General features: G+C 31.7%; 1 protein-coding gene across 6 annotated transcripts in view; it reads left to right on the top strand.

The window, feature by feature from the left end:
* Positions 1-3,520: 3,520 nt before the first annotated feature.
* GluClalpha (glycine receptor alpha 1) overlaps positions 3,521-13,012 on the top strand; it is a 223,193-nt gene continuing 213,701 nt past the window's right edge. For 5 of the 6 annotated variants that reach the window (XM_014427391.3, XM_014427393.3, XM_014427388.3 and 2 more), the window contains exon 1: positions 3,521-3,665. The gene's annotated coding sequence lies outside the window, so the exon portion shown is untranslated. The remainder of the gene's footprint in view (positions 3,666-13,012) is intronic. The other variant, XM_014427394.3, reaches the window with a different exon arrangement.

Genomic DNA, 13,012 nt, shown 5'->3' with positions numbered 1-13,012 from the left:
AAGGAGTGATATCTGGTTCGGGCTAGATCGGTTACACAGAGAACATTAAGGTCTTTATGTATGATTTTATTTGTGACAAAGTAAGGACCATTGAGGATTTTACGAAGGATTTTGGATTGTAAGGATTGGATACGAGAGGAATTCCAAGGTTCAGTGGAGCCCCAACACTCAACTCCCTAAGTCCAAATTGTCCTTATTACAGTCATGTAGATCAGTCTTGCAATGAATTGGAAGTTTAGACTGTTTGTTCAGTAAGTGTAATAGTCGAAATCGACGTGCAGTTTCCTATCTTGTGAGAGAATTCCAAGTGTCGTTTGCCCAGATGTAGTCCAAGGAAGCGGATCTGTTAGACAGGGGAAAGATCAACATTATTAATGGAGATTGTAGGGTAGTCTGTTACCACGAAGGGTAAAGTTGATTTCATGGGATTTGTTAGGATTTTATTATATGTACATTATTGCGTCTTCTCACTTAAATAGAGCTGATATTGAGACCACTTAAGGTAGTATAGTCCAGCTGTAGATAAGACGTGGCATCATCCTGATGCCATTCTTCTTCAATGCAGCTACGGTGGTGGCAGAAGTATAAAACTATATTAACCCCATTCCTGATAATTAATTATACCAGATTATAACATTACTTGAGATAATAATTTTTTATATTTCTTTTACACCAACAAAATCGATAGAAGAATCTCTGTCAGAGCTATCCAGCCTTGAAAGATGCATTGGATAAATCCTAAATCCCGAGGTAACGATGAAAAATTCACCTTTGGGAGTTGGGAGCTCCACTGGGAACTGAGTATCCAAACCGCAGATTAAATTTGCTCTGTATTTTCACAGATTGTTTCAGCTTTCTTTATGTTTCCTAATATTATTATTTATTGTTCGTATACCTTTATATACGTTTCCAAAAATAGAAATATTAAAATAATTAATTATAATAAATGGAATTTATACTGTGATCTTCGCTTTAGAATATGTTGGTTCCAAAACAAAACAGATAATAAATAGAAACATAAAATTAGGAAATTACTCATAAATAACATTCAGCAATGAATATATTTTCTATTAACTTAATAAATGTGGTGTACATAAATGTTAAAACTGTATACTGGGAAAAAAATAAAGTCAACATAGCAAAAAAGCTTTTATTCTAAATAGCGGAGCATCAAAAATCAAATATGCATAATGAAGAAAATAGAAAAAAATACTTGCAAAATATTAATTTCAATTAGATTTATTTAAAAGGTTTATTTGAGAGGCTTTATAATATTTAATTTATAACTAAAGTCTGGATTACTATGCTGTAAAGTTCTGAAGAATACAACTCAAAACATATTTATCGACAAATCACCAAACATACAATAAGACAGTTAGAATATTCCAATATGCTAATGTTCCTATAAAACGTTTTTAAACTAAATGTTAGAAAAACATTAGAAGGAAATTAAAATGATTCAAAAGCGGTTTATTCAAAATTAATTAAATTAAATTTAAAAAAAAAATCAAACTAGTACAAGATTCTAATAAATAACAAAATAAAATAAAAAATACTGGAAGATTATTGATTGACCGTGTGTATAGATGAATGGAATATGATCCGGGTGCGGTAAAAAAAAACTCAAATAGAGATAATTATACTATTTTATTGAGCCAACGTTTCGCCCCACGTTCCAGGGCTTCGTCAGGGCTAAAAAAGATACAAACACTATAGTTACAAAAAGGAAAAAAAAAGAAAAAACATAAGTGTAAAATAACAGGGATATAAAATGAAAAGTAAGATATAATAAGTAAAATAAAGGTTGTAAATAGTAAATGAAAAGGGGAATAGTAACAGATATATAAGAGAAGAAATATTAAAGAAAGTACAAATAAAGAGATGAAAATTCTCAATAAAATAGTATAATTATCTACTATTTGAGTTTTTTTATTTACCGCACCCAGACCATATTTCTTTCATCTAAAATAAAAAATAATTGTACCTATACCTCGGAACCAGACCAAGTTCATATATTACGATTTTCATATTACTACATTATTGTATATAAAATTTGATTCTACATCTAACTACGTAAGACTGTCGTCTTTTTGATTTTTTAAGTATTGTAAGAACGTAAGTACTGACCTATGATTAAGTAGGTTTATGCTCTCCTGAAAATTTGGTCTAAGGGAACTTACGTTAATCTGGTTAGGAGTTACAGATATTATAAAAGCGATGGTGCAAAATAGAATAAAAAATTAATAAATAATGCACACACAAAAACTCTGACCGTTATAACCCATAGTACTTAAGAAGTACTTTACTAGATCAACGGTTGTGCAAAAATTTGGTCAGAATCATGTACCGGCATATTTTTCCACCAAGTAAGAGTACTCCCTCTTTATGAGGCTGAGTGGACCCCTGAGAGCTCAAAAACCCTTGTTACAATATTCACATTTTGAAGGCGCCTATTTTGAGATAAGATAGGAGTGGGTGAGCCTCGTGTGATCTATTCTAAGCCTAGTCAGTTCGACCTTCTCTCTACGGCATTTGCTGGAGGTACTAGGGCTTGACGTCCTTCTTAATAATTTTTAGTATAATGCTTGGGCTTTCGTACCAAAAAATTTTCCAGCTATCTCTAATTTTATTTTCGAGGGGTTTGCTCATTCTTGATGGAGTAGAAATTGCTATTCTCTGCCTCGAGAGGGTAAGTGCTTCTCTTGCAGCTCGATCGGCCAGTCCACTCCTTTGATTCCTATATGACTTGGAACCCATATAAATGTAACTGACATACCTAGATTTTTTTAAGTGTTTAGGTAGAAATGGATGCAGGAAGTTCCAGATACACACAGTCTAAACCTTCTAACGTGCTTAGCTAATCTGTAATTATTGCTATATTGTTACCATTTGTGTGAGTTTCCTAACTGAATATTATACTCCTGCTTTATAATATTTAATAATAAATTTTCTATAGATATAATAGGAGAACAAAAATCTGAGTCAGAAGCGGGTTAGCTCAGTGTTGCTATCTCCCAAGTTCGGATTCGGCAGAGGCAAATAATTATTTATTGTTTCTTAAGCCGTATGTCAACGCTTTGCGTTCGGATGAACTCCTGGACCCACTCATTTATTGTATTTGGTGCTTTTAATGGTGGGAAACATATGGGATTCAGCGTGATTTTGAATAAATTCCATACACAACCGTTCAAGAAACAGTACTTTTTTTATAACGTACTGAACACCTGCCCCTTCAAGAGAACAGAACAAGTTTTTTTTTTTTTTCTAAAAATTTGGACTCTCTTATATCCGTTTTTTTTGTTGTTGTGTCAAGTTGTTTGATATATTAATGTTTCTTTGTTATGTATTTCATCTACAATACGTATTTGAATTTTTTCGCTCTCATGTTGTACAAATATCTGAAAACTATGCTACAAAGACTATAACAAGCCTGTAGCGATTACTGAATAGAAGCCACTTGTGCCTATCTAACCTAAGATTGGAGCTGATTACCCTCACCAAATATAAACGACGCATCCTCTAACGAATCTCCTTGTTCGCAGATGGGGAGCAGCAGTGAAGGCGAGGGATGTTCCTGCTAAGTTCTTTAGGCTGCCTTGTCACCTTTCTCGTTATCGCCTACAACTTGTACCAAATCATCAAATATAAGACCCAAGACCCTACAGGTAAGTGTCAAACTTTATATTAAAATATACGTAGTTTTGTAGTTAAATTATACATTCCCGTTGAGATGTATAAGATCACCAGTTCTATATAAGTAGTCACTCTGCCATAGTTAGTACAAGAGCCGAGAAGAAAAAAAGGCAGTTATCTCTCAATTTTCGATTACTTTAATGAAAACTAGGTATAATTACTAGTCAAAATTCATGAGTCTGCCAAGTAAAAGTAGGGGGAATAAAAAATGGATCATTTTTCACTCGGAGCTCTATATCTTGAAAATTACAAACAACCCTAGAAAATCTAAGAGAACATTATTTAAAGAAGAATAAATTTGCTGAGATATTAGCCCTAAAAGAGCTATTTACGTCCAATAGTTCTTGAAAAAATTACATAAGTTAAAAATCTACTGAAAGATTATCACTCAGTTAATTTATTTTGAGACTTATATATCTCAGGAACTATGTGACGTACAGATGTATATTAGCACTCAAATTAAAGCTAGTATAATGGACTATAAAGTAGTTTATGACCTTTACCGTCGTAGGAATAGTAGTTTTCATTATATTTGCTGAAATAAATTGATTTATAGTTGTTCGGAATAAAATAATATTTCAGACTACTTTACCAAACAGATGTTTATAGTACAAGAGCCATGAAGAAAAAAAGGCAGTTATCTCACACCAATTTCTTATTACTTTAATAAAAACTAGGTATAATTACTAGTCAAAATTGATAAGTCTGCCAAGTACAGGTATTTTACATTCGGGGATCTATATCTTAAAATCTACAACAACACTAGAAAATCTAACATCATACATTAGAAAATGAGAACCTTATTTAAAGAAGAGTAAACTTGTTGAAATATTAGTCCCAAAAGAGCTATTTACGTCCAATAATTCTCGAAATATAGCTTTTTAAAAAGCAAAATTTCTTAAAGATCTACAGAAAGATTAGAAGTTAGTTAATTTATTTTGAGAATTGTATATCAGGAACTATGTGACGTACAGATGTCTATTAGCACTCAAATTAAAGCTAGTTTAATGGACTATAAAGATGTTTATGACCTTAACCGTCGTAGGAATAGTAGTTTTCATAATATTTGCTAAAATAAATTGATTTATAGTTGTTCGGACTATAAGTTTGATTTATGAAAAACTTCATTTCAGAAACCATTGGACGTATAGATGTCTGCCAGCGCTCAAATTAAAGCTAGTTAAATTTCCTACAAAATAGTTAATTATGGTTATCTTTGAAGGAGTAGTAGTTTTTTGATATTTGACATAGATATTTGATATAGATATTTGACAACATAAACGCACAAAATGTTAATTTCTAGTTGTTCTTATATACGTAGTAGTTTTAATGATATTCACACATGAATATGAATTTGACAAATAAAAATTTGTCCGAACAACTATAAATCAATTTATTTTAGGAAATTTCATGTGAACTACTTCTCCTACGAAGATAAACTACTTTATAGCTCATTAAACCAAGATTAATTTGCTAATAGATATCTGTACGTCAAATGGTTTTTGAGATATAAATTTTTCAAAATAAATTCACTAACTACTGATCTTTCAGTATGTCCTATAATACAACATTTTTATGAAATATTGCTTTTTAAAAAGCTACATCTCGAAAACTATTTAACTTAAATAACTTTATTAGGGCTCATATTTCAGCAAATTTACTCTTCTTTAAATGACGTTATCTTAGGTTTTCTTGTGTTGTTCCTACTTTTTAAGATATAGAGCTCCGAATGAAAAATCAGTTTTTTTTTATCGCTTTGAAACAGCCGCCATTTTTTATTCCCTCTACCTATATTTGGCTGACTCATCAATTTTGACTATTAATTATACATAGTTTTCATTAAAGTAATAAAAAATTGGGATGAGATAACTGCTTTTTTCCTCCAAAAGATCTAAACGAGGTATCTCTTTCGATGGGTCTCAAGAAATGAAATGATATTTTATTTATTAATTTTTTTTTCTCTCCCTTCTATTAATTTTACTAACTGGAACGAAACCAATACATAATAAAAAAAATAGGAAAATGTATACATAATTAATTAAGTAAAATATCATTTTACAATAAGCCGAATTAATAAAAATGTTGCAATATGAATTAAAATGTTGCGATAAAGACTTGAATTTTTTTTTTCTTGCTTAAACTATATTTTGAAAAATAATACAATCTGAACTACAGAATACATGTAAATTACAGTTATACAGTTTGAGGAATGTAAAGTACTATTAAATGAACAATTGTATAATTTGTTAAATGGGGATTGGTCCTAGTATTTTTTTTTATATTGTACTTATTTATTTATTTTGTTCTATTCGTAATCTAATGAAATAACTATATCCGTATAGAAAACTAAACCCTTCTACCACTGATTGGGCCAGACTTAATGGCTACATTGTAAATTATAAGGCAATAAAAAATAAACAATATATCTATTTATGTATATCTAGAAAATATAACACGGATGACAACTGGTAGAATAAGGTTATAGACCCTAACTCACATTCCCCTGTAATAAGATATAATTAACAATGAAGTCGTTTTCAGACAGGAACATAATAGAAGCAGCCGTCTAAAATAACCTAGTACTTGAAAATAACAGTTACCGCTCTAACGAGTAACAATAAAAAACTCCGTGATTAGAATAACTCGTTCATTCTCGAGCGTGAGTGAAGCGAGAAATCACTTAAACAGAATCACTTGTAGTTTGAGGACGTGGTCGGAATAATGATTTGGCAAGTGGGCGTGAAATCACATGCACGGTCGGTCAGAGTCACTTTTAGTTGAAATCATGATTTGGATTATTCGAAATGGTAATTCGACGTATAGTGAACACCATTATATCTGGTCCAATCATATATAATCACATCAAAGAATTTAAATAGTTGACAATAAATTTATGTGGCTAGGGTGATTTTTATTCAATTACTTTTTTTTAATTTATATTTTTCTTATAGAGTAGGCTTTTGATCGAGCTGCCACCCGGGACTGCTTTACAAACTCCGTAAATTCCAACCTCCTGCATTTTTTCTCATCATCCGTTCCTTTCTTACGAATAGATTATTCCAAGAAAACGACAATGGTTCGTATCATCCCTCTATTCTCAGTCCGCTGTTGTTCCTCAAGGTAGTATCGTCGGTCCCGTCTTCTACACCGCCTATACACCTGACATCCCAACTACTCCTAACACTATCCTTACCACGTATGCAGATGACACATGTGTGCTCACAGTTAATAATAACCCAAACTCTCCAATCCCATATCACAGCCCTCGAAGAATGGTGTCGTAATTCGAGGATAAGGATAAATTCCAACAAATCCCATCAAATCACCTTTACCCTTCGTCGTAAACCTACTGACTGCTCTACAGTTTCATTTAATAATGTTACTCTTACCCCTGTCGAACAGATCCGCTACGTTGGACTACATCTGGAGAAACGATTAACCGGGAATCCTCACACAAGACTGAAAAGACAAGAAACTGCCCGTCGATTTCGACTATTTCAGCACTTATAAGACAAACAGTCTAAATTGCCAGTCTATTACAAAAGACTGATCTACATGACTGTAATAGGGCCAATCTGGATATATGGAGTTGAGCTTTGGGGCTCCACTAAACCTTCGAATTCCTTTCGTATTCAATCCTTACAATCCAAAATCCTTCGTACAATCCTCAATGCTACTTACTTTGTAGCAAATAAAATCATACATAAAGACCCTATGTTCCCTATGTAACCGGTCTAGCCCGAACCAGATATCACTCCTTCCATTATAAACTCCCTAACCACTCAAACCCCCTTGTTTCTAACCTTGCATCCTCTTCCATTCCTGACAATCCTCCGAGACGCCTGAAAAGAAGATGGCCACGAGACCAGCTATTGTAAAATGTTATTAGAGTGGTACCAATGGGTCGTTGCTCTACACGCCTGTAACACTCCATTTTAACTAAGATCATATTTACTAAATGTATTATGTAATATACAATTGTAAATTTCAATAAAGATATTAAAAAAAAAAGCAAACTCTGTCCTGGCTAATAAAAATACTGTACATGAGTTGTACTCGCTTCGTGAAACAATGTTATTTAAAGCTACTGAAGCTAGACAGTAACAACCGTTTGAATCTGCAATATAATTCGGTAACGCAGATAAGAAAAATATTGGACAGCTTCGGAATGTTTGACCCGATCCGATAAGTATGAAAATTATAATGTGGGAGATCTTGGGTAGAACCGGGAATTTGTCAAGGATAAAGACTTCTTGTTATTACGAGAATCGACCTATAACCAGTGGAACGGTAGAGTCTTCATTAAAATGGATACTCCTAAAAATTAGTTGCCTTGTAACTCACTTGAGAATAATTTCCCAACTACTACTTTCCGGTAAATATGCAATTACTCTAAGTGTCGGTCCACACAAATATACTTTGGACCCACAGGAACTTTGTCCAGTTTGTGATAGAACGGCCCTGGAGAACTGTTTCCATTTTGTGACAAATTGCACCGCGTATCATGAGAACCGAACCAGATACATGCAGAAGCTAAGCGATATTAGCCAAAATCAGTTGTATGAATTTCTGTCTATACCCTCAGGAATAGACCTTATACTGTTTTTATATATGTAACCCAAAACCTTTTGCTTAAAGCTGGACACCTATTGTCTCAATAGGAGGTATAGTTTTTATTTTTAATATTATTAAATATAAAGTGACGCTTTTGTTTTACTATTTTATTCTAACGAATGTGGATAGCCCAGCTTGGGTATATTGTTTGTTATTTATTTATATAAACGATCTGTAACTCATCATTTAGTAAAATTACCACAAGTGATTATCTATTTCATGTATTTCACAGGCTAACTCTATTTTTATGGGGATTGCCCCATAAACAAATAAATAATTAATAATAATTATTATTATTAGTAGTAGTAGTAAAAGAAAACTGTTTATTGTAAACCAACGTTTCGCCTCTCTCTGCAGGGCTCCTTCAGGGCCTTAGAGACTTAGGGCCTGTTCCATAAAACGGAAATGTCAACTCTACCTACAGAAATGTGTGTGACACATCAGCCCTGACGAAGCCCTGCAAAATGGGGCGAAACGTTGGTTAACAATAAATAGTTTTCTTTTACTAGTTTGATACCTTTATTAACCGCCACCATCTTCCAACAATATACTTCATATGGTCAACTAACTTCCAGTAAGAAAAAGGATATAATTTTGATCAAAATGTTTAAGTACCTTCAAATATCTTTATTTCAAAAACTAAACATCCTTTATTGTTAATTGTAATAACCAGTGTATGGATATAATATATGAAAAATTTTCGTAGTTATTGATTTTTTTTTTTTTTTATGGTTTATATGACAATTATGATTTCACTATGGTTGAATTATATCGAACTTCAAGGTCTCGAGTTCGAATCAAGCTGTGTAGAAGAAGAGAGAAATACTTTATTTATTCATCTATGCTGCCTAAATACATTAGGTTGCCATCTCACACAGCATACTTATCAATCCGTAATCGGACATATTTACATTAAAAATACATGGTATAATCATAAAAAAAAGATATACAATAATAGGATATAATAAATAAATTTTTTTCACCCCTACAGTTTCCTTTTACAATCCATTTCGGTCTGTACAACCAATACAAATGCTTCAATCACTCCCATTTTTCCCTCTCATTTCTGCTCAATTATTTAATTCACCCGATCAACAAATTCGCTCTCCAAGATCCTCTTCAGTGACCCGCTAAACAAATTCAATATTAGACGGTAATGTGAGATCAGACCGTCATTTATAGTCACAGCAGTAGATCAGTCTACCAAGAACAAACAACTAGATACATTTTACGAGAATAAGAATAACACATAGATTAAAAGGAAAATATAATAATTTATTCTGTTACTGTAGTCTTGAGTCAACCCTGTGGGTTAAGGGAGCCATTTGAGTTCCATCCAGTCTCTATAAAGTTGACACCCTTAATTGCGAAAATTCTGGTAGTTGCGAACAATGATCATGAACAAACCACCTCCTTGTACAGCCGCCGTTAAAGAGAATTGTACTTCATTACAAAGTATTGAACCTTTGTGGGTTGTAGCGGTGCAGATTTCCTTTATGATTATAATATTTAAAAGATATTATAAAGGGGTTGACATCCTGAATTAAAAAGAATTAGTTGTTTTGTATTGTACAGTAGAAGTAAATTAGGATTTATTTTATCTCAAAGCCTGATAAATGAAAGTTGTGTGACACGCGTATTAGATTTCTTAAGGTACACAAAGTTTCTAATTCAATTTATATCCATAGAATTCAATTTATCAGTTGTAAATTTACTTTAATTTAATTGTTATAAAAACTCAATATACAGTTTTACAGAGATAATTTCTATTTAATTAATCAAAAGGGCTGGAAGGATTCTGAAAAAACTTGCATAGTATCTTATATATAAATTGTTTTATATATAAAATGTATATCTATGCATATATAATACATTCTTGCTAAATAAAATGTAAAGTTTCGAGATGAAAAATAATTCTATTTAGCACGTAACTAAAAAAGGATATTTCATGAAATATTCTATGTAATCAACTGAAATATTATTAAATTATAAATTCGAAGCCCGCCTACTTTAAAATCGTTATTTATGTTTCGTACGTGGGTTGAAACTGGACAAACGACAAACATGGAATCCTCACACAAAACTGATAAGACAGGAAACTGCACGTCGATTTCGACTATTACAGCACTTACTAGATAAACGGTCTTAATTTCCAATCTATTACAAAAGACTGATTTATATGACTGTAATAAGGTCATATAGAGTCGAGCTTCAGGGTTCCACTAATTCCACTTTTGTAGAATGGCTTACAATGTTCATGTGTAATCGATTAATCCTCCGAGGCGCCTGAAAAGAAGATAGCATCGAGACCTTCTAATATAGAAAGATTATTAGAGTGCTAGTAATGGATAGTTTATTAGTTAGTAAGCTCTGCATGCCTGCATCACTCCAATATGTTCTTAGATCAAATTTACTGAATTTATTTTTATTTAACTACAGTTTTAATTATGATTAAATAAATATATAAAAAAAACCTTGCGTACAACTATTCGTTTTCGAACTAGACTATTCGCATATGAAACATGTCATTTTGTTGGACTGGGGTTTGAAATATTCATATAATTTTAAATACAGGTGATTGTAAGTAAATAGATAACATCTGAAGGAATAAGTGGATGAAGGGGTAATGTTACAAATAGTAATAGTACAAGAGCCCAAGAGGAGAAAAAAGACAGTTATCTCACCCCCATTTCTGATTACTTTAATGAAAACTATGTATAATTAATCGTAAAAATTGATGAGTCTGCCAAGTATAAGTAGGGAGAATACAAAATGGCGGCTGTTTCAAAGCGATAAAAAAAAACTAATTTTTCATTCGGAGCTCTATATCTTAAAAAGTAGGAACAACACAAGAAAACCTAAGCGAACGTCATTTAAAGAATAGTAAATTTGCTAAAATACGAGCCCTAATAGAGTTATTTACGTTAAATAGTTTCCGAGATATAGCTTTTTAAAAAGCAACATTTCATAAAAATGTTGAATGGGACGCACTGAAAGATCAGTAGTTAGTGAATTTATTTTGAAAAATTTATATCTGAAAAACTATTTGATGTACAGATGTCTATTATTACTCATATTAAAGCTAGTTTAATGAGCTATAATGTAGTTTATGATGTTTATCTTCGTAGGAGTAATAGTTTACATGAAATTTGCTAAAATAAATTGATTTATAGGTGTTCCGACAAATTTTAATTTGCCTAATTTATATTCATATTAACATTTTATACGCACAACTAGAGATTAACATTTTGTGAGTTTATTTTGTCAAATATCATAAAAACTAGTACAAAGATAAAAATAATTAACTATTTTGTAGTAAATTTAACTAGCTTTAATTTGAGCGCTGGTAGACGTCTGTACGTCCAATGGTTTCTGAAATGAAGTTTTTCATAAATCAAAGTTATAGTCCGAACAACTATAAATCAATTTATTTTAATAAATATCATGAAACCTACTATTCTTACGAAGGTAAAGGTCTACTAACTTAGTTTAGTCACATAGTTCCTGAGATATAGATTTCTCAAAATAAATTAACTAACTTCTAATCTTTCAGTATATTTTTAAGAAATTTTGCTTTTTAAAAAGCTATATCTCGAGAAATATTGGACGTAAATAGCCTTTTTAGGACTAATATTTCAGTAAATTTACTCTTCTCTAAATAATGTTCTCTTCTATTTTCTGGGGTTGTTGGTAGTTTTTAAGATATAGAGCTCTGAATGAAAAATTAAGGTTTTGAAACAGCCGCCATTTTTTATTCCCCCTACCTATACTTGGCAGACTCATCAATTTTGACTAGTAATTATACCTAGTTTTCATTAAAATAATCAAAAATTGGGGTGAAATACTCCCTTTTTTTCTTTTCGGCTATTGTACTATAACTTTTAAGAAAACAATTTTTTTGTTTGTTCAATTTTTTTTGTTAGCCCCTCCTACATCTAGATATCTCTGTTATTATTTGGATTTTGAGGTTAGGAAAGACACCTATCCCCTTCATACACACCAGAGATTCAATAAATCATAATAAAATCACAATTTTATCCATATTTCTTATTTTCAAGGTATCAGACAGATTTGGAAAAAAAAAATTACATCTCAAAATATTTTTGTTTTAGTCCTGGACGCTAAAATGGATATTAGACAATATCGAGGTTTTTTTTCTATATTTTAAAATTAATTTATTCTACTCCTTCAGTTTATAATACTATACATCAACCTTGTTTTTTATTTATTTAATAATTATTATCATTTTGATGAATAATTACAATGATAATTTCTTCATGCTTAAGATAAGTGCTACTTTTTATTAATGATTTACATGGTCGCGATCCATATAAAACAGTGAGTAGTTAATAATTTAAACTGGTAGCAGATACGATGGACTATCCAGCATGGTATACTGTTCCATCATTAAAACCGTTGCGTGACGGTCCTGCCCTTTCAAAGCCAGCGAATAATTCATGGCAAATTAGTATGGATGGGATTAAAACCAATGATGTAGCATTTCCCCCGTAATGGCCTACAATTTCCTCTCTCCACTAAAATTAATCTCCTCGATGGTTATAGTCTCAAAGCTCAAAAAATCATGGACATGATACGGAATCTTATTAAACCTTGATCCATGCACATAAAGGAAATGCGAACTTTTCAGCGACCAAAAAACTTACCTATATATGAAATATATAGTAAAGGATAGCTGGTGCAAAAT

The sequence above is a fragment of the Halyomorpha halys genome, unplaced genomic scaffold (genome assembly GCF_000696795.3).
Source record: "Halyomorpha halys isolate HHAL.00 unplaced genomic scaffold, Hhal_1.1 Scaffold641.1, whole genome shotgun sequence".
Lineage (NCBI taxonomy): Eukaryota > Metazoa > Arthropoda > Insecta > Hemiptera > Pentatomidae > Halyomorpha > Halyomorpha halys.
Note: the sequence above shows the minus strand (reverse complement) of the source record. Positions and strands in the feature narration are given on the sequence as shown.